The sequence below is a fragment of the Carcharhinus amblyrhynchos genome, chromosome 11 (assembly GCF_965287045.1).
Source record: "Carcharhinus amblyrhynchos chromosome 11, sCarAmb.v2.hapA, whole genome shotgun sequence".
Lineage (NCBI taxonomy): Eukaryota > Metazoa > Chordata > Chondrichthyes > Carcharhiniformes > Carcharhinidae > Carcharhinus > Carcharhinus amblyrhynchos.
The window spans coordinates 26,496,767-26,519,140 of record NC_137334.1 but is presented as its reverse complement, the minus strand read 5'-3'; positions in this window follow the sequence as shown (position 1 = coordinate 26,519,140).

Sequence of the window (22,374 nt, the reverse complement as noted above, 5' to 3'; positions counted from 1 at the left end):
GCTCTAAACCTGTCTCCAATCCGCCCACTTCTAGTCTAATGGACGGAGGTCAAGGAATAGGCAAACAATCAACCTATAAGGTGAGTTGACCATAAAAATACTATGATGAGGCTGGCAGCATCTGATTTAACCTGCAGTTTTCCCAGGTCTTGAGAAACTAAGCAACCAAAGAGAAGTGAGGAGAAGCTAAGTACCTTTACAGAACTTCATATAGACCAAGAGAATCAGGAGTGCCTCCATAGAACCATAGAAAATTACAGTCAGAAACAGGCCTTTTGGCCCTTCTTGCCTTTGCTGAACCATTTTTAGCCTAGTCCCATTGACCTGCACTTGGATCATATCCCTCCACACCCCTCTCATTCATGAACCCGTCCAAGTTTTTCTTAAATGTTAAAAGTGACCCCACATTTACCACTTTATCCGGCAGCTCATTCCACACTTCCACCACTCTCTGTGTGAAGAAGCCCCCCTAATATTCCCTTTAAACTTTTTTCCTTTTACCCTTAACCCATGCCCTCTGGCTTTTTCTCCCTTAGCCTCAGTGGAAAAAGCCTGTTTGCATTCACTCTATCTATACCCATCAAAACCTTATACACCTCTATCAAATCTCCCCTCATTCTTCTACGCTCCAGGGAGTAAAGTCCCAACCTATTCAATCTCTCTCTGTAACTCAGCTTCTCAAGTCCCAGCAACATCCTCGTGAACCTTCTCTGCACTCTTTCAAACTTATTTACATCCTTCCTGTAACTCGGTGACCAAAACTGTACACTACTCCAAATTCGGCCTCACCAATGCCTTATACAACCTTACCATAACACTCCAACTTTTATACTTGATACTCTGATTTATAAAGGCCAATGTACCAAAAGCACTCTTTATGACCCTCTCCACCTGTGACGCCACTTTTAGGGAATTCTGTACCTGTATTCCCAGATCCTTCTGTTCAACTGCATTCTTCAGAGCCCTGCCATTTACCCTGTACGATCTACTTCGGTTTGTCCTTCCAAAGTGAAATACCTCACACTTGTCTGCGTTACATTCCATTTGCCATTTTTCAGCCCGTTTTTCTAGTTGGTCCAAATCCCTGTGCAAGCTTTGAAAACCTTCCTCGCTGTCCACTATACCTCCAATCTTTGTATCATCAGCAAATTTGCTGATCCAATTTACCACATTATCATCCAGACCAATTATATAGATGACAACAATGGACCCAACACCGATCCCTGCGGCACACCACTAATCACAGGCCTTCACTCAGAGAAGCAATCCTCCACAACCACTCTCTGGCTTCTCCCATTGAGCCAGTGTCCAATCCAATTTACTACCTCCCCATCTATACCTTGCATCGTCCTGGCCTTTCCAAAATTTACCCTCTTGCTTGCATTGGACCTGTTCCCATTAGATTCCACACCATATAAAGGTTGCCACCATGCACGATTGAGAATCAGACCCTCCTCCAACATTCCCAGTGGTGCAACTGTATGGTCCCTACCTGAGGGCAGCCTGTTCTAGAGTGATCCACACTTGACTCAAACTCTGACCTATTAATCACGCTTAGAATTCCACAGTATTTAGGGAAATGAACATTTCCTGTTGGAGTTTCTGCATCCCTTCACCAGCACATTAGCAACCAGTCTCTGTCAACATCAGGGCCAATTTCTTTATGAAAGCAGTTTGTGAAGTACTATTAGTCAAAACTGTGGAAAAACTCCCTCTACTTCTACTTCGACAGTGCCTTGGGATCTTTTATATCCACCTGAATAATCTAGGGTGGGATTCTCCCAGAACAATTCTCAGCGTCAAAATTGCATAAAAACTGGAGTAAATCCCACTGGTTTTTTTCAACAGGACTTTCGAAATGAATCTCCCACATTCTGTGCACTAGCATGAATCATGCAAAAAAATTACCCTTCAAATGTTCAGGTTCCAATCTGCATGGGCCTGCATCCCTGTCTCTGTCATAGGTATCAATTCATCTGTTTTGTTTCAGATGCCATTGAGATACAGAGCTTTTTGTTCTTTTACCACTTTTGTAACCTCTAGGCTTAACATAGAACATAGAACATTACAGCGCAGAACAGGCCCTTCGGCCCACGATGTTGCGCCGACCAGTTTTTTTATATAAAAAAACACTGACCCACTAATCTAAACCAATCCCTTTTCGTCCATAAACCTATCCACAGATCTCTTAAACGCCCCCAAACTAGGCTTATCTGCTAATTTTCTCTAGATTAGTACTGTATTCCTGTCACGGTCTGTTTATCATTTCACATATTTAGCACATTTCATTCTTTCTTGCCTTGTCTCTACACTTTTGTTTACTACATCTTCACAAATGTCATCCTTTACTCCCTACTCTTCAGTTTAACATCCTCTCTATTTCCCAAGTTATATGACTCGCTAGAACACTGGTCCCAGATGGTTCAGTTGTCAACTGTTGCAATGGGACAGCTCCTACTTTACCCAGTACTTGTTGGTTTTGTGAAGGGGAGGTTGTGTCTCACAAACTTGATCGAGTTTTTTGAGGAAGTGACAAAGATGATTGATGAGGGTAGGGCAGTGGATTTGTCTACATGGACTTCAGTAAGACCTTTGACAAGGTCCCTCATGGCAGACTGGTGTAGAAGATGAAGTCACGTGGGATCAGAGATGAGCTACAAAACTGTCTCAGTCAAAGAAGGCAGAGGGTAGCAGTAAAAAGGTGCATTTCTGAATGGAGGACTGTGACAAGTGGCATTCCTCAGGGATCAGTGCTAGGATCTTAGCTGTTTGTAATATATATAAATGATTTGGAGAAAAAGGTAACTGGTTTAATTCGTAAGTTTGCGGATGACAGAAAGATTGGTGGATTTGCAGAAAGCGATGAGGACCATCAGGGGATACAGCAGGACATAAATCGGTTGGCAACTTGGGCAGAGAGATGACAGATGGAGTTTAATCTGGACAAATGTGAAGTAATGCATTTTGGAAGGTCTAATACAGATAGGAAATATACAGTAAGATAGCAGAACCCTTAAGAGTATTGATAGGCAATGGGATCTGGGTGTACAGGTACACAGGTCACTGAAAGTAGCAATGTCGATGGAGAAGGTAGTCAAGAAGGCGTATGGCATGCTTGCCTTCATTGGCCGGGGCATTGAGTTTAAAAATTGGCAAGTCATGTTGCAGCTTTATAGAACCTTAGTGAGGCCGCACTTGGAGTATAGTGTTCAATTCTGGTCGCCACACTACCAGAAGGATGTGGAGGCTTTGGAGAGGGTACAGAAAAGATTTACCAGGATGTTGCCTGGTATGGAGAGCATGAGCCAAGAGGAGGAATTGGAGAAACTTGGTTTATTCTCACTAGAACCACAGAGGTTGAGGGGCGACCTGACAGAAGTCTGCAAGATTATGAGAGGCATGGACAGAGTGGATAGTCAGAAGCTTTTTCCCAGGGTGGAAGAGTCAATTACTAGGGGGCACAGGTTTAAGGTGCGAGGGGCAAGGTTTAAAGGAGATGTACGAGGCAGATTTTTTACAGAGAGTAGAAGGTGCCTGGAATTCGTTCCCAGGGGAGATAATGGAAGTAGATACAGTTGTGACTTTTAAGGGGCATCTTGACAATCATAGAATCATAGAAACTCTACAGTACAGAAAGAGGCCATTTGGCCCATCGAGTCTGCACCAACAACAATCCCACCCAGGCCCCTACCCCATTATCCCTACACGTTTTACCCACTGATCGCTCTAATCGCATCTCAGGACACTAAGGGGCAATTTTAGCATGGCCAATCAACCTAACCCGCACATCTTTGGACTGTGGGAGGAAACCGAAGCACCCAGAGGAAACCCATGCAGAGGCAAGGAAAATTGCAAACTCTACACAGACAGTGACCCAGGAATCGAACTCAGGTCCCTGGAGCTGTGAAGCAGCAGGGCTAACCACTGTGCTACCGTGCCGACAAATATATGATGAGGATGAGAATAGAGAGCTATGGTCCCTGGAAGAGTAGGGGGTTTTAGTTAAGTCAGGCAGCATGGTTGGTGCAGGCTTGGAGGGCCGAAGGACCTTTTCCTGTGCTGTAATTTTCTTTGTTCTTTGTACTTGTTCCAGTGCTTTACAAACTGGAACCCAATTCTACCACACCAGTCTTTGAACCATACATTCATTTCGCTAATTTTTTTTGCCCAAGCCAATTTGCAAGTAGCTCGGGCAACTCCAAAAATTCTCTTTGAGATTCTGCCTTTTATCTTGGTGCCTTGTTCCTCATATTGACTATGCAGAACCTCTTTCCTTATCCTGCTCATGTCTTTGGTATATACATAGACCATAATGACTGGAATGTACATATAATCCATGCATTTGAGGCTCACATTATGTGACCTCATGAGAATTGTTCATGGAAGGTTAACGGTTATCCTAATGCTGCCACACTAAAGCCTGTTCTTTGTGGATGTTATAAGTATTTATCACAACCCATTGTTGGAATCTTTTTATCCAAGTGCTCTTTGCAATGGCCCTTATTTTGTAATTGTCGAGCACCATAACGAGAGGATTTGAGTATAGTTTCTGCACCCATTCCTATCTTACCAAAAAAAATAGGCATGATTGGGAACAGGCGAGACTTCAAATAGCAGATTTTTTGCATTCATCTCAGTCACACTAACCAGCTTCACTTGGAATCATCCCACCTCACTTACCCTAACAACCTTGTTTGCAGCAGCTCCAACTGGCGAGTAAAATGCCTGCTCTATAAAAGTTTGCTTTATTCCCAGCAGCACTGAGGGCGAATGAGAAGGTAGGTGGCTCTGACCACAGGTCTCCGTGCTGTGAGAGGGTCGGGGGGAGGTGTTGAATTGTGGCACCAATGTTCCATTTCGGGGGTGGGGGGGTGGGGGGGGGCGTTGCTGTATGTGTGTGTTGGGGGTGAGGGGATGGTGTTGCTCACAGCTTTGGACTTTGGGGTCTCAGCACTGACCCGGGTCTGAACACTGACCCAGAGTCTGAGATCTAACTTTGGGTTCTAGTGCTGACAGCAGCAAGCAATGGTGGTGGTGGGGGGATGGAGAGAAAGACTTATAACAAGCAGTGCTACATCCTCAGGAGTTGTAAAATAGCACTGTCTCAGACCACTACTGCATAGGTTCTGAGTGTGTGTGTGTGTGTGTGTGTGTGTAGGGGAGGGGCTTGTCTTGGGGGGGAGGGGGGAGGTGGTGGTGGGTCAGTGGGGGATGCGTGGGTGTTTTCTGCTGGTTATCTCAGGGTGGGGTAGCGTTCTCTAACTGATACGTCCTCGTCCCCTAATTAACCCCCCACCCCTCTCCAGATTTATGCAGTGCAACCAATAGACCTTGTGATCTTTTTAGTTGCTGCTGGAGTTGAGGAGGAGGAGCAGGAATTGTGGGCTTACCACTGGCTGAAGCAGGAGGAGAGGGGTATGGCCACTGGGAGCAGGAGGTGGCCGACAATGGCCCCGAGGTGGAGAGCAGGAGAATGACATGGTGGAGACCCTGGCAGTCGTGGCAGAGTGTCCTTTGAGCAAACTATCAGACATTGTGTGCTGCCAACGGCTCCACCAAGCAAGTAGACAATGTGGCACCTGTGCCATGTGCTGCAAGACTTGGCACCTAGGGCATGGGGGGCAGGTACCCATCCCCAGTGTCACTGAAAGTAATGGCCACCCTACATTTCTATGCTAACGGTTTCTTCCAGGCCGCCAGCGGAGATCTTTGTGACATCTCGTGCACAGGTGCATGGGAGAGATCACAGACTTCCTGTCCATCTGAGCAACCCAGCTTATCAAATTTGACGTGGGGCAGGCCCAGCAGGAACTTGGGCTGCAGGATTTGCGGCCATTACAGGGTTGCTGAATGCGGAGGGGGCTATAGACTGCACCCATGTCACCTTCAGGGCCCCTGCACATTCCATTAACAGGAAGAGGTTCCATTCCACTAATGTGTGACCAACAGCCTGGAAGTATGCATGACAGTTTCATCTTGAGGAGTTCTGATGTTCCAGGGTCTGAGAGGCCATCTGCTGGATGCTGCAGAGGAGATGTGGGCAATAATGTAGCCCCCAGGTGGATGACGACCCAGCAGTTGGGCTGCCAATGCCACCTGGGAAGCTGTGGCAGTAGCCGTCAGTCCCGGGCACAGGCACGGAGGTCAAGCGGCCAGTACTGAAGATGATGAATGACCTCCTTTAGGCAGCAAGGGTGAGTGTCCATAATGTCCTGACATCAGTCCCAGTTGTCATGCCCTGCCCCCATACAGGCCCTTCCCCCTTACACATCCTACCCCATACAGGCCCCACCCCTGTAGGCCTTCCTCCTGACAGTGCCAAGCTGGAATTGCAGGACATTGCCAGGTTGGCACAGTCTGGGGCAGTGCCAAGGCATTGCTCTGCTACACCCCTTACCACCCAGAGGTTACGCAGGCTTCTAAACCCCCAGTGTGGCATCACATCTGTCTCTGCTTTCACAGACCATTCCCATTGGCTTTATGTCATGCCAGCAAGTGGGAACATCTGACATTCCTGGAAGATTCAATGTTAAGCTGATTCAGAATATTAAAGTATATTTCAGTGTATGGGAATCTGGTTCACATCCCTTCTGGGCATGAATCTGATATGTTGCTAGCAGGGAAGATCTCATTTGGAGATCCTGTCACAAATCCTATTGTAACCCGGCCATTACAGGATTTGCGTCAAAGGATGTTGAAAAGTGTTCCCATTATTCCCCTTTTCAGGGAATCAAACTTGCCATTGAATTTTTGTGATCGCTTATAAACCCACCTTTCAAGTTTTTTTTTCTATCCCCAGTCAAAATAGTCCCAATTTCTGAACTCTCCTCATAACTAGCTCCCTGTTCTTATATAACAATAATGAAGAAAATCAACAAAATGTCAAAAGCATAGAGGGGAACAAATGTGTAGGGAGATTGGGAGGCATATTTGAGGCAAAGAGCGTAGGGATTTTAACACATAGAAAATAAAAGCTTAGGTAAAGAAAAGGTAGGATCAATGAGAGATGAAATAGGAAAACTCAGGGTGAGTGAAAGGATGGCATGGAAACAAATCTGGGCCCCTGATGTTGTGAGGCAGCAATGCCAACCACTGTGCCACCATGTCTTTACTTGACTTTATTTTCCACCTTTCTTGGTTGTTATTCCTCTTTGATACTCAAACTGTTGGCCCCATTACAAATGCACTTCCCTTGGCCATTAAGTGCTGGGGTGGGACTGAAACCCAGAGCTTCAGGCTTAGAGGCAGCGATGCTACCCTAATATAGAAAGGATATTATTAAACTATAAAGAGACTGGAAAAGATTTAATGGGATGCTACCAAGGCTTGATGGTTTGTGTTATAAGGAGAGGCTGGATAGACTGGGACTATTTTTCCCCTGGAGCGTAGGAGGCTGAGAGGTGATCTTACAGAGGTCTATAAAATAATGAGGGGGCATGGATAAGGTCAACATCTTTTCCCAAAGGTAAGGGAGCCTAAAACTAAGAAGCATAGGTTTGAGGTGAGAGGGAAAAGATAAAAAAGTGTCTAGAGGGGCAATTTTTTCACACACAGAGAGTGGTGAGTGTCTGGAACGAGCTTCCAGAGGCAGGAACAAAAAGCACTTACACATATATATGGGTAAGATTGATATAGAGGAATATGGGCCAAATTTGGGCAACTGGGACTACTCAATGGTAAAAGCTAGACGGCATGGACAAGTTGGGCAGAAGGCCCTGTTTCCATGTTGAAAATGTCTATGACTATGACACAATTGGCCCCAGGCTAGAAGCTGGGCTGGTGCAATTGGTTCGCCTTCAGATACTGGAGATGCAGCAATAAGCTGTGGGGTGTGGAACGCAGGTAGCGCATCCACCTCCGATGTCCATCCTGGGGACACACCTAGACGTAGTGATAGGCCATGTAAGTTAAGAACTGTAGGGTGAAGGGGTGTACCATTTTGGTTGAGGGAATTAGGCACAGTTAGGTTTCACGAGCAGTTGTTAAGTATGAGCACTTGGAGTTATTGCAATTAATGACAAAAATAAATGTAATTGCACCCCACAGCTGTGACTAATCTGTCTCTGGTTATCCTCCATCAGGGATGACCGTACCCTGACCATAGCCAGAGGGGATCTAAACGTCGATGTACATGGGGGTGGGCGCTCAGCGCCCCGCTACTGCGAACCCCAACTCCAGGCACATGTTGCTTATCCATCACTGCATTTACAATACAGGGGCTCGAAACCATCAATGCCAGTTCCCAGTGCCATGCAGGGCCACTGAGTCACTGAAGCTGCCATGGCATCCCCAGAATCCAGCGGACATTTGATAGCCCTGTCCCCAAACCAGCGGTGGCTTGTGTTCCCTGACCCCCAGCCAGACATGGGCCCAGGTCCCAGAGTGCAGGTAGGAGTCAGACTTGTTTGCAGCTTGGTCCCCATCGCAGTGTGCTGCATAGCAAGTCATCATCTTCTCCCTCCTGTAATAGTAACTCACTAACACGGCCTACCCAGGCCCATCACCCTGGTGTTACCATGGCGCAGGAGAGTGATTAGGGCTTTTAGGGGGGTGTGTTGTTTTCCAGCTCCGTGCTCCCTAGTTGGTGAACCTGGTAGCAATGAGGGCCTCCCTCACAACCCTGGCATGCCAAACTCTTGCCATCGCCGCCTATCATCCATTGCTTGGTTACTCATCAGTCTTGTTGTCATTATCCTCCTCCTCCCCCAATGACTTCCAAGTGTTTGTTCTCCACCTCCTCCTCCACATCCTCCTCCTGGGCCACCACCTCTGCAGCGATGTCCAACTGTTGGCCCTCCACCTCCATCTTCCCACTGCTGCACCAATGTGCCTATGCTACCTACTTGTTGTGGTCATTCATTGCCTATGCACTGCCAGCACCAATATGGCATCAGGCAAGATTCACCCAACAAATGTGCCCACACATTACAGACTCCATTTTGGGGTTCTAAGGGCACTTGTAGGACTGAAAAATGGACAACTACCAAGCTCAATGTCTCACCCATTGTCTTGTAGCACTTTGAGAAGGTCTTTCAAATACAAACATTTCTGACATGTCCAAGGAATGCCAGAACAGTTAAAACTTGTTACATAATGATTTTCATGGAAGGATATTCATGAAATCAAAGAAGGATGCATTTTATAGGGCAGCAGATTCACTATTCTACTTACACGTAGTGAAATAATAAACAGCTATTGATATGTTATCTTGGTATAAAGCCTGTGGTAGCTACAGCATTGCATAGACTTTTTCTTTGGTGACTCACAGTCTGTTATTGAATCAGCACAAGAGGTACCACATTGTTCTCCTAATGCATATACATTGAATCTAGGGGTTGTACTGTTTTAAAAATTTACAATCATATACATATGAATATCAGATGGATAGTACTAAAAAATTGGCAGCGCATCTGATATTTATTAAAAATTGTTAGCAACAACCTTTCATGAAATGTGCAGTAGGAACGAGGATATTGAATCTGTTATTTTTTAATGTGATTTCATATTTTTAATTAATAATATCATGCATTGTTTTGTTGGTTCTATCAGTGTTCACAATAGGTTTATAAGATGATGAGGGGGATTGATACGGTGGACGTGCAGAGACTATTTGCTTGGGTGGATGTAGCTGTTACTAGAGGGCATAACTATAAGGTTCAAGGTGGGAGATATAGAAGGGATATCTGAGGTAGATTCTCACTCAGAGAGTGGTTGATGTTTGGAATGCACTGCCTGCTGTGATAGTGGAGTCGGACAGTTTAGGAACTTTCAAGCGGTTATTGGATAGGCACATGGAGCACACCAGAAACTCCATAGACAGGGATGTGTCTGACTTGCTTTCCTGAAATGCAATCATGTTTACTGAAGTGGCATGAACGTTTATACCATGGGGGGCATTTTGCTGATCACACCTCCAATTTCCCTGTTGTGCAGAATTTTTGTAAACAGCTTCTGTGCTGTCGGTTTCTCTTTGATATTCATCACATTGATTCCACCGACTCTTAACATTTCTTCCAGAATCACATCTGGAAAGCACAAGAACTCTCCAGTAAATTGTGCAAAAATGTTTAAAAAAGGCACTAATTTAGATTGCAAATTTCACAATTTCAGAAATTACATTTATCCCTAAGGTCTCATTAAATTTGACCTTCCCTTTCGAGCGTGATATATTTGCATGTAGATACGATCACTGAAACACTTAATTACAATTCTGCAGACAGTACTTAATAAGGCACAAACTCAAAAGGAGTGGGAGTGCTTGACATGGGATTATAACCCAAACAGAAATATGCATGGGATGTATTTTTAGCAGAGACTAGGAAGACCTACAAGCTATCAGGAGCCCACTTATCAATATCTCACCAGCAATAAGAATATCACCCAGTAGCAAATTCCCCCTCCAGCGTCTGGTTTACATAGCCCCAGAGCTTCTGTCCCTCTGCAGTCTTAGGAAGCGAGTGTGCCTGCAATAGTGGTCAAGGTACCAACATGTGAGAAACAAGCATTGCCTATTTGAGAATTTCCTCTTCAGTAGTGGTCACTTTGGAGTGCCATTATTTTCATGTAATTTCCTGTTTAGCAAACTTTTATTTAAAGAGAAAGAAGATTCACTTGAATCTGTTTCATGATAGAATATGAGCACTTGCAGTGAATATTAGGATAAAAGCTTACATTTATATTGACTTGATCTTTGTATTAACTGAGCAGGGGAATGGTAGATGTGAACATTCGCAAAATGGCTATCATGATGTCAGGAAGGTGTCTCGATGTCATTGTGCTGCCTGATGATACCTTGGTTGGCGTTTGTGTGTGCACATGCCTGCCCACAGTTAAAGGGCCAATTAAGCCCATTTAAAGAGCAATTGGTAACAATTTTGAGTGGTCCACTATTTTTACTCTCAGTGAATGGGCCGATTGGACAGGTCACCTTCATGTTTTCCATTCATTCTACATCCAAGTTGGGATAAAAGGCCCACAGGATGTTGGTAAGGTGAGGAGTTAGGAGTTTTGCTGTGGATTACTTGGATGTTGGTCCAATGATTGATTCTGACATTTGTTTTGGTGAACTCACTGATTGTCAAGCATCTGCAGAGGTTTTATTGCAGAAAGGCCCCGTTAAGACAGAAACTTGGGCAATCATCGAGACAAACATGGGGATTGTGTACTCAGGTGGAGGGGCTCCCTCGGAGGAGGAGGGGAGGAGGAGGAGAGGACCGGGGAGCGGAGGCCAGTTGCCTTCAGGCACCAACATAGAATCGGCCTATGGACCAAGAGATGCATCCAGAAGACATGGAGGGCCAGCAGGAATTGCAAGGGTGGAAGGGTCAGGAGAAGGCACCATTATGCAGCAGTCAATGTTTACTGGCAGTCCTCATGTAGAGGTTTAGTGCCAAAGAAGGCTGTGTCTCTCCAGGGACTGCCTCCACCATGTGCAAAATGACCAGCTCTGAATTTGCCTCCAACTCTGTAACTGGCCACCCCATGCCTTGGCTCTGATGGTGACAGTGACCCTAAACATTTACACCATTTCTTTCCAAGGGTCAGTGGGAGATCAGAGCTGCATCAGGTAGGTCACATGCACCATTCATTCACTTCAGGATAGATGAGGCCAGCCAGGCTGAGTGAGCCAGAAGCTTTGTTGTGATTGCAGGAGGTCCCTGGATCCAGGGGACCATTGACTGAACGTTGTCAAGCCTCCATAGGGCAATAACTGAGAGGACATAGATAGGCCTTTTCAATATGAGGTGTTGTTGCCTTGATTGCTCAGAGAAATCACTTCACTGTCCCCTTGGACACATCTCCCTGTTCTTGACTCCTACACAATCTTTCTCTCTCAAGGGGGAAGGGTGAAGACAACAATGCTATTCCAGAGGCTGCAGAGGATGACTCAAGTGCTGAGTCGGAGGAGGAGCCTGCTTCTTCTCAGGGTAAGGAGCATGATCCTGATAATGCTTAAGGGAGGTAGGAAGGTCAGGGAAGCCTTGACTCAGAGGACTCTCAGTTAGGAACCCAGAGCAAGGAGTCAAGGTGATGACAAAAAGAAATGTCACTGAAGTGATTGGTGCTGATGAGACACTCCTATCACCCTTTACTGAAGTCCCGATCCTGAAGTAAATTTTGCAGCCCTTTAAATGTGTGACACAAGGCTCTCAGGCCTCATCCAGAAGCACACTGAGGCCATTGACATTATCAAACAGTTTAATACCTGAAGCAAAGTTATGTATGCTGAATGACACGTGTCAAGGGGAGATTAATCATGTGCGACAATCCCTTATGTGATCATTGTGACTTAAATTTCCACTTGTGAGAGGCACATCTTATTGGTCCCCTCCTGGCTGGTAGTTGGATTGAAGGAAGGTTGCTGACCCTGATGACAATCAGCCTCTGTTCAAAGGCCCCATCTGGTGGAAGTGTCCAGTGCTGTGTCCATAGCTGTGCATTCCTCAATAGTCGTGGTCTTATCAGATGCAATGGCCAATGGAGGTGGGGAGGAGCTGCTTCACCAAAGAAGGACAGGCAGCTGGCAGAGCCACCGGGCACCTCATCTATTTCTCACATAGACCTGCTGAGGTCACTGCCAATGTGTGGCCTTGCAGGTATGGACACAACCCCAGAAACTCCTGAGTGAATTCTTGGAGCTGCCACTCTCTCTATGGTGGAGATTGTTTTTCTGAGCTCTGGGCCAATGCAGTGCTCACACTCCACATGGATTCCTTCAATACTGAGAGTGTGGCACATGAACCCGCAGAGATCTCTGCTAGATCTTCCTGCCCATTCCTCCAGACATCCACCTTCAGCCACCAGATGGATGTTTCGGAGACTCATCATCTGCCTTGGGTTCAGCATGACCCTGGTCTCCAACAATCCTCTGACTGCTGTTTCCCTGGGGATCCTCAGCCTTCGCCAGCTCCTCAGGTGAGTGTGACATGCCTTCACCACTGTGTGCTACCAACTGCTCCTATACATGCATGCTCACTGACTGTATCTGTGCTGGTGCTTGGTGTAGAGGGAGGATGTGACATGCATGGCCATTCTCAGAGGTCAGGAGAGAGTCCTTTGATTCCTTTTGTGGTTGTGATGATGTTCCTTCAGAGGAAGGAAAATAAAGGATGGAATTTTCCTATCCTGCCTGCCACAGGAATTCTAGCGGCCTGGACACGATCTATGTAAAGGTTCATTGACCTCAGGCAGGATTTTCCAGTCTTGGGGGCAAGCATGGCCTGAAAATTCTGCCCAAAATGTCAGTCTCAAACAGAATTACAGACTCATGCAGTAACAGCATACAGTCTGCTTGCTTCTCAGAACAAACATCTGACTGAGCAAAGACTTCTGAATGGATGAGCAACAGATAGATTTCACATGTCAGTCTTATAACTGCTGCCCTGAGTCTGTCATTTCTTCCTCAATCTCTTCCCTGTCCACTGGACTCTTATCATCATCCAGGACATCTGGCTCTCTGTGACAAATGGATCTGGCTCCATGTTCACAGGCCATCTGCAGGGCTTGCTCCTCTGTCTGATTTAGGAGAAGTAGGTTTGGGATCTTACCACCTGTCCATCTTTGCTCCTGCACAATGTGACTCCTCTTCTCCTGTGAGGACAAAAGTGCTTTCAGTCATCCCACTCTACATGACAAACATTCCAACCTCCCCCACAAAGATACAGGTTCAGTTTCCCATCGTGTTATCACACCTCATCTGACACTCATGCCAGGCATGGTCTATCAAATCACCTGATTAAGTGCCACTTTTTATGCTGTGCATTTTACACCCTTGAGCAGCAGCAATGTAGCCACTTGCGAAGACATCCAACCATGGTTCCAGCTCAGTACTCACGCTGCCAGGTCATTGAACATTTTTCTGCACTAGATCCAGGTTATGCGAGTAACACCAAGACCACTGACCAGAACTGGTAGCTCTGAGACCTCCTCTTACAGGATGTTTCATTAGGCACTGACTGTTCCAGCAAAACCTGCAGACATTCATTGGAAAAGATGGACACAAACTGGCTCTGGATATTTCCGTTTCACTTGGCATATGGATGACATTCTGGAGACAGTAACAGCTGTATATATATTATTATATATATATATATATATTACTCCACATTTCAGACGTTCCTAGTCCCTGTAATCTCCTAGTCCAACCAATGCTTCCTAATTCTCTCCTAATGGCCTCATAATTACCCTTCCCCCAGCTAAAACTACTGACCCGAGGTTCATGCCTATCCCTTTCCATCACTAAGGTGAACGTAACCGAATTGTGGTCACTATCACCAAAATGCACACCAACTTCCAAGTCTAGCACCTGGTCTGGCTCATTTCCCAGCACCAAGTCCAATATAGCCTCACCTCTAGTTGGCCTATCTACATATTGAGTCAAAAAACCTTCCTGCACACTTTGAACAAAAACTGACCCCTCTAACGAGCTAGAGCTATAGCAATTCCAATCAATGTTTGTAAAGTTAAAGTCACCCATAAATGTTCAATGACCTGGCAGCGTGAGTACTGAGCTGGAACCATGGTTGGATGTCTTCGCAAGTGGCTACATTGCTGCTGCTCAAGGATGTAAAATGCACAGCATAAAAAGTGGCACTTAATCAGGTGATTTGATAGGCCATGCCTGGCATGAGTGTCAGATGAGGTGTGATAACATGATGGGAAACTGAACCTGTATCTTTGTCGGGGAGGTTGGAATGTTCTGTCATGTAGAGTGGGATGACTGAAAGCACTTTTGTCCTCACAGGAGAAGAGGAGTCACATTGTGCAGGAGCAAAGATGGACAGGTGGTAAGATCCCAAACCTACTTCTCCTAAATCAGACAGAGGAGCAAGCCCTGCAGATGGCCTGTGAACATGGAGCCAGATCCATTTGTCACAGAGAGCCAGGTGTCCTGGATGATGATAAGAGTCCAGTGGACAGGGAAGAGATTGAGGAAGAAATGACAGACTCAGGGCAGCAGTTATAAGACTGACATGTGAAATCTATCTGTTGCTCATCCATTCAGAAGTCTTTGCTCAGTCAGATGTTTGTTCTGAGAAGCAAGCAGACTGTATGCTGTTACTCTACACTAGTAGAGAATCCCACCCTCCCACCTCCTCTAACCTAATTATAAGTGTGGGGAAGTTTTTTTTTATATTTTTTACTCTTTTTTGCTGTTACCTGTTTCAGGGATGGCAGTTCGGGCAGTGTGCTGCATCTCCTGTGGGATGTATGTGGTGAGGGAATCCAGTAGTGTTTCAGGGGATTTTACTTGTAGGAAGTGTCTTAGATTGAAGCTTCTGGAGGAGCGTGTTAAGGAGCTGGAGGTGGAATTAGATGAGCTCCGCATAATTCGTGAGGCAGAGAGAGACATTGATAGGAGTTATAAGGAAATAGTCACTCCAAGTAATCAGTCTTGGGTCAATGTCAAGAGGAGGGGAAAGAAGCATGTGGGAGGAGAATCCCCTGGGGCTGTTCCCCTCCAAAATAGGTTTTCGGTCCTGGAGGCTACAGTTGAGGAAGCATCAACTGGGGATAGCCAAAGGGAGCAGGACTCTGGGGGTGAGCCTATTGTAAAAGCTCAGGTGTCTAGGGGATGCAAGAGATTGGGCCTCGTGATTGGGGACTCTACAGTTAAGGGGACGGATAGGAGAGTTGGTAGTAAGGGTAGGGACTCAGGGCTGGTGTGTTGCCTACCAGGGGCTGGGGTCCGGGATGTGTCAGAGAGGATATTCAAGACTCTTAGGGGAGAGGGTGATCAACCCCAAGTTATAATTCATGTGGGGACACATGACATAGGGAGGCTAAGGGAAGGGGATATTAAGCAGAGTTTCATGGAGTTGGGATGGAAACTAAAGGCCAAGTCAAACAGAGTGGTTATCTCTGGACTCTTGCCTGTGCCACGGGATAGTTTAGAGAGGAATAGGGAGAGGGAAAGTTTGAACTTGTGGCTGAGGGGATGGTGCAGGAGGGAGGGGTTTAATTACTTGAGCAATTGGGGCTCATTCTGGGGAAGGTGGGATCTCTATAAGAGTGATGGTATACATCTGAACCAGAGGGGAACAAATATCCTGGGGGGTAAATTTGTGAAGGCTATGCGGAGTGGTTTAAACTGATTCAGAGGGGGGGTGGGATCCTGGGTAGAGGGGGTGAAAGTGAGGGGGGCATAGAAGGGGACGGCATTGCACGGCATTGTGGGGGTGGGGCGGAGCGAGGTTTGAAATGTATATACTTTAACGCGAGGAGTATTCGCAATAAAGTGGATGAACTTGCAGCGTGGACCAGTACCTGGGACTTTGATGTTGTGGCCATTTCAGAGACGTGGATAGAGCAGGGTCAGGAATGGATGTTGCAGGTGCCGGGGTACAAGTGCTTTAGTCGGAGTAGAGAAGGAGGTAGAAGGGGGGGTGGAGTAGCATTATTGGTCAAGGACTATATCACAGTGTCAGAGAGGAAGTTTAATGAGGACTTGTCTGTTGAGGTAGTATGGGCAGAAATTAGAAATAGGAGAGGAGAGGTCACCCTGTTGGGAGTCTCTTATAGACCTCCAAAAAGTTCTAGAGAGGTTGAGGAAAGGATTGCAGAGACGATCCTGGTTAGGAGTGAAAGTAATAGGGTAATTGTTATGGGGGACTTTAACTTTACTAACATTGATTGGAATTGCTATAGCTCTAGTTCGTTAGAGGGGTCAGTTTTTGTTCAAAGTGTGCAGGAAGGTTTTTTGACTCAATATGTAGATAGGCCAACTAGAGGTGAGGCTATATTGGACTTGGTGCTGGGAAATGAGCCAGACCAGGTGCTAGACTTGGAAGTTGGTGTGCATTTTGGTGATAGTGACCACAATTCGGTTACGTTCACCTTAGTGATGGAAAGGGATAGACATGAACCTCGGGTCAGTAGTTTTAGCTGGGGGAAGGGTAATTATGAGGCCATTAGGAGAGAATTAGGAAGCATTGGTTGGACTAGGAGATTACAGGGACTAGGAACGTCTGAAATGTGGAGTTTTTTCAAGGAGCAGCTACTGCGGGTCTGTGATAGGTATGTCCCTGTCAGGCAAGGAGGAATTGGTAGGGCTAGGGAACCGTGGTGCACAAAAAAAGTTGATTTGTTGGTTAGGAAGAAGAAGGAGGCTTATGTTCGGATGAGGCTTGAGGGCTCGGGTAGTGCAGTAGAAAGCTTTAGATTGGCTAGGAGGGAGTTGAAAAGGGAGTTAAGAAGGGCTAGAAGAGGGCATGAGATGACTTTGGCTGATAGGATTAAGGAGAATCCTAAGGCGTTCTATAGGTATGTCAAGAACAGAAGGTTGGTTAGGGCAAGATTAGGGCCAGTTACAGACAGTAGGGGGAAGTTGTGTGTGGAACCGGAAGAGATTGGAGAGGCATTGAACCATTATTTCTCTTCGGTGTTCACGCAGGACGATATGAATGTAGCTGAGGAGGTCACTGGGGTGAAGGGGTGTAAAATAGAAAGTATTGCAGTTGATACAGAGGATGTGTTGGATATTCTAGAAGGGTTGAAAATAGATAAGTCCCCTGGTCCAGACGGGATTTACCCTAGGATTCTATGGGAGGCAAGAGAGGTGATTGCAGAGCCACTGGCTCTGATCTTCAGGTCGTCGTTGGTCTCTGGTATAGTACCGGAAGATTGGAGGACAGCGAATGTTGTCCCATTGTATAAGAAGGGGAACAGAGATTTCCCTGGGAATTATAGACCAGTGAGTCTTACTTCTGTAGTGGGCAAGGTTTTAGAAAGAATTATTAGGGATAGGATTTATAGTTATTTGGAGAGTAATGAATTGATTAGAGATAGTCAGCATGGTTTTGTAGCGGGAAGGTCGTGCCTTACTAACCTTATTGAGTTCTTTGAAAAGGTGACCAAAGAGGTGGATAGGGGTAAGGCAGTAGACGTGGTATATATGGATTTTAGTAAGGCGTTTGATAAGGTTCACCATGGTATGCTTCTGCAGAAAATGCAGATGTATGGGATTGGTGGTAATTTAGGTACTTGGATCAGGAATTGGTTAGCAGATAGGAGACAGAGGGTGGTGGTTGATGGTGAATATTCGTCATGGAGTTCGGTTACGAGTGGTGTGCCTCAGGGATCTGTTTTGGGGCCACTGCTGTTTGTAATCTTTATTAATGATCTGGATGAGGGTATAGTTGGGTGGATTAGTAAGTTTGCTGATGACACCAAAGTCGGAGGTGTGGTAGATTGTGAGGAAGGGTATCGAAGTTTGCAGGGTGACTTGGACAGGCTGCAGAGCTGGGCTGCGAGGTGGCGGATGGAGTTTAATGCGGAGAAGTGTGAGGTAATCCATTTCGGTAGGAATAACAGATGTGTTGAGTATAGGGCTAACGGGAGGACTTTGAGTAGAGTGGAGGAGCAGAGGGATCTAGGTGTATGCGTACATAGATCCCTGAAAGTTGGGAATCAAGTAGATAAGGTTGTTAAGAAGGCGTACGGTGTCTTGGCGTTTATTGGTAGGGGGATTGAATTTAGGAGTCGCAGCGTCATGTTGCAACTGTACACAACTCTGGTGTGGCCGCACTTGGAGTACTGTGTGCAGTTCTGGTCCCCACATTACAGGAAGGATGTGGAGGCTTTGGAGAGGGTGCAGAGGAGGTTTACCAGGATGTTGCCTGGTATGCAGGGGAGGTCCTATGAGGAGAGACTGAGGGATTTGGGGTTGTTTTCACTGGAAAGAAGGCGGCTAAGAGGGGATCTTATAGAAACATATAAGATGATTAGAGGTTTAGATAGGGTGGATGGTGATAGCCTGTTTCCTCGGATGGAGAAAGCTAGCACGAGGGGGCATGGCTTTAAATTAAGGGGGGGTAGTTATAGGACGGATGTCAGGGGCAGGTTCTTTACCCAGAGGGTGGTGAGGGATTGGAATGCCCTGCCTGCTGCAGTTGTAAATGCGCCTAGTTTGGGGGCGTTTAAGAGATTGGTGGATAGGTTTATGGACGAAAAGGGATTGGTTTAGATTAGTGGGTCAATGTTTTTTTTTTAAAAATAAGACTGGTCGGCGCAACATTGTGGGCCGAAGGGCCTGTTCCACGCTGTAATGTTCTATGTTCTATGTTCTATGTTCTATGTTCTATAACTGAAGTTACGTGTCAAGAAATATCAATTTTCAAAGCAGTTCCCTGACACTCTTGAGTACTGACTGCCAGTCTCTAGGGAGATGTATCTAAACCCACCTCCGCCACCTTTACTGCTACCAGCAGCCCTCCCACCACCTCCCCACCACCCCCCCCCCCCCCCCCCCCCCCCCACCCCTACTGGCAGCATGGAGCAGTCTCAAGTCTTCTCTCAAGTCCCAAGGAAGAGCAAATCCTAGCCGTTGGCTAGATGGCTGGTTTGTAATGCAGAGTGACATCAACAGTGCCTACTTCAGTGCATGTTCTATATTGGCCAGCTAGCCTGACACTGATCGCGGCAGCCAATCACAGGCAGGAGCGGTGCTCACATTTGTCTCTGGTCCAACCAATAACATTGATCCGACAAGCTAAAAGTTTGGACCATTTGGTATCTATCACAATTTCACCATATCCCAAAGCGCTTTACTAATAATAAAATATTTTCAATCTGTGGTCATGATTGTTTGGCAGGAATCCTGGGTTATTATTAAGTCATTGTGCCATTTGCAAACAAAGAGGAAAATATTTACAAAATGCTTTCTCAGCAATTTAAAATGGCTCAAAGTGACACCTTTGAAAGGATCCTACTACTACAATGTATTTATACTGTCAGTGCAGTCCTGATAAACCATGGTGATTCTCGGTCTCACCAGTTGTGGACAGCCAGAGATCAAAGGTCTCTCCTGCACGTTTCCTCAAGTGCTTGGATGGAATACTGCTTCCCTCCTATTGACAAGAGCTGAGAGGATGATCAATTTGTCAGCTGCTGATAATTGAATTACAGTAATCAATTTTTTGTTAAAATTTCAAACAATCCAAAGATATGCAGGTTAGGTTGATTGGTTATGCTAAATTGCCCCTTAGTGTCAGGAGATTAGTAAGGTAAATACATGGGGTAAAGAGAATAGGGCCTGGGTGGGATTGTTGTCAGGGCAAGCTTGATGAGCCAAATGGCCTCCTTTTGTGCTATGGGGATTCCTGGGTGAATTGATCTATTATTGTCACATGTATTGGGATGCAGTGAGAAGTATTGTTTCACCATGTGAGACCATCTCAGTACTCAGGAACTGATTGACTTCCCTAAGGGAGACTGGGATAGTAATAATGTAAAAAACAGAGAGGGTGAAGAGGCTGAAGGTTGCTGAGACAAATTTTCCAGATCATTGGGCCACTATTAGAAAGTGAAGACCTGCCGTCAACACAACAAAAATTTATCTGCCCTGCAAATGGACACCGGAACTTCCAATCTGGGCGAATCTTGGAGCCAGCATAGAAGAACTTCTCTCAAGTCCCAAGGAAGAGCAAATCCTGGAGAAGTCACAATTCCTAATGATACAACCGGACCAGGAAGCAGCTATTGAGGGCAGCTTTTGAAAGACAACTTATAAAAAAACAAGGTGAAGACACAAGATTTCTGACAATTTTCAAGTTTTTTTCCCATCTTTTTGTTATGTCAAACAATTAACAGTTAATGCTGTTGTTATTGACTCATTCTAAGTGTAATTTTTAAAAATTGAATATAACTGTTAGTTAATATTTATAAGTGAGTGTAGCTTTCCTTACTTGTTTTACATTTGTAATGCTGTTATATAACTTCAAGTATAGCGTGCTTATAAATGTTCATGTTTTTGCATTTAAAAGATGGCAACTCAAGAAACACTGGTGAAGGAGTAATCAAAAGTTCACAGAAGAGTAATTGAATATTTTGTTAAATGAGATGGAGAAAGGTGCTTGAATATCCCAGAATGTGGAAAATCTAGCCCTCTGAGGAAACGACAAACTATAGCATGGAAGTAGGAAGCAGAGCATAATGCCAATAACATTGTGCCATGGACAGTATGTCAGTAACAGAAGAAACTGAATGATTTAAGTTCAGCCAGGGTATGTATGTATCTCGAAATAGGAAGTAATTCTCAAAACTTAAAATCCTAAAATTTGTGACTTTAAAAATTAAGGTAGAAATGATTGTTCAAACCTAACCTTAATAAGACATACTTTTGCAAACACAATGAGGTGACAAAAATGCAATTGCCCTGGAAATGCTGAGTCAGTTAGCTCAGTTGGCTAGATGGCTGGTTTGTAATGTAGAGTGACATCAACAGCGTGAGTTCAATTCTTGAAGTGCCTGAGGTTATTTATGCCCCTCACCTGAGGTGTGGCGAACCTCAGATTAAATCACCACCAGTCAGGTCTTCCTTTCAAAGGAGAGGGTAGCCTGTGTTCATCTGGGATTTTACTTTACCTGCTTTGGAGCAGTTCCATCCAATCTTCAAAGACACCATATGGTTTCTTTTCTAAACTATTTAAGGTGTTAAAAATGCTGGTGCATTGAACTTAGTTCCATCCAATCTTCTTTGGACAATTTTATTTCTTTGCTAATGCTCTGAGGTGTTGTAATCTGCCTTGGAAATGACTCTGACTTTGTCTTTATGTTATAGTGGAACACAGAGTCCCCCAGGATATAAGCTTTCAACTGTCTTCACAAGTCATAGCATGTGTTCTCAGGACAGGATATCAGAATTTTAAAATAAATTTCCATTTCTTTCTGCAGGGAAAGCTGGCCTATAAATCGCAGGAACGCTCACTGACTAGTGGAAAGCTGGTGTGCATTAAGAACCATTATGAACAGGAGGAGCACACATGGAGGTTGAACAGTCTCTCCAAAAGATAAAGAGCAGCGATTCAGATGCGGGGCTGGGCCAAGTTACAAAAAAGCCAGCAAGATGGTAATTAATTTATTACAAAAGGCGATTGTGCTTTTTTGTTGCCCTTACATCACATCAGAGTGTAATGCGGGTGGATCTGCTGCAACAGCAGAGATACTATAAAGGGAATGTAATGGAGGTGAATAGTTTACAGTAATGCAGCTGAAGCGGAGGAGGGAGAGGCCTTGCAGGAGGGTGAGATTTCAGAGTTTGAAGGCAATGCTGAGGAAGATCCAGTGAGTTTAATGATGGTTGAAGACAGGAGAGGCCTGTGATGATATGATGATATGATATAAGCAGAACTCCTCTTCATAGAATCATAATCATAGAATCCCTACAGTGCTGAAAGAGGCCATTCAACCCATCGAGTCTGCACCAAAACAAGCCCACCCAGGCCCTATCCCCGGAACCCTACATATTTACCCCACTATTCCCTCTAACCTATACATCGCAGGGACCTGGATTCAATTCCTACCTTGGGTCAATGTCTATGTGGAGTTTGCATTCTCCCCGTGTCTGTGTGGGTTTCCTCTGGGTGCTCCGGTTTT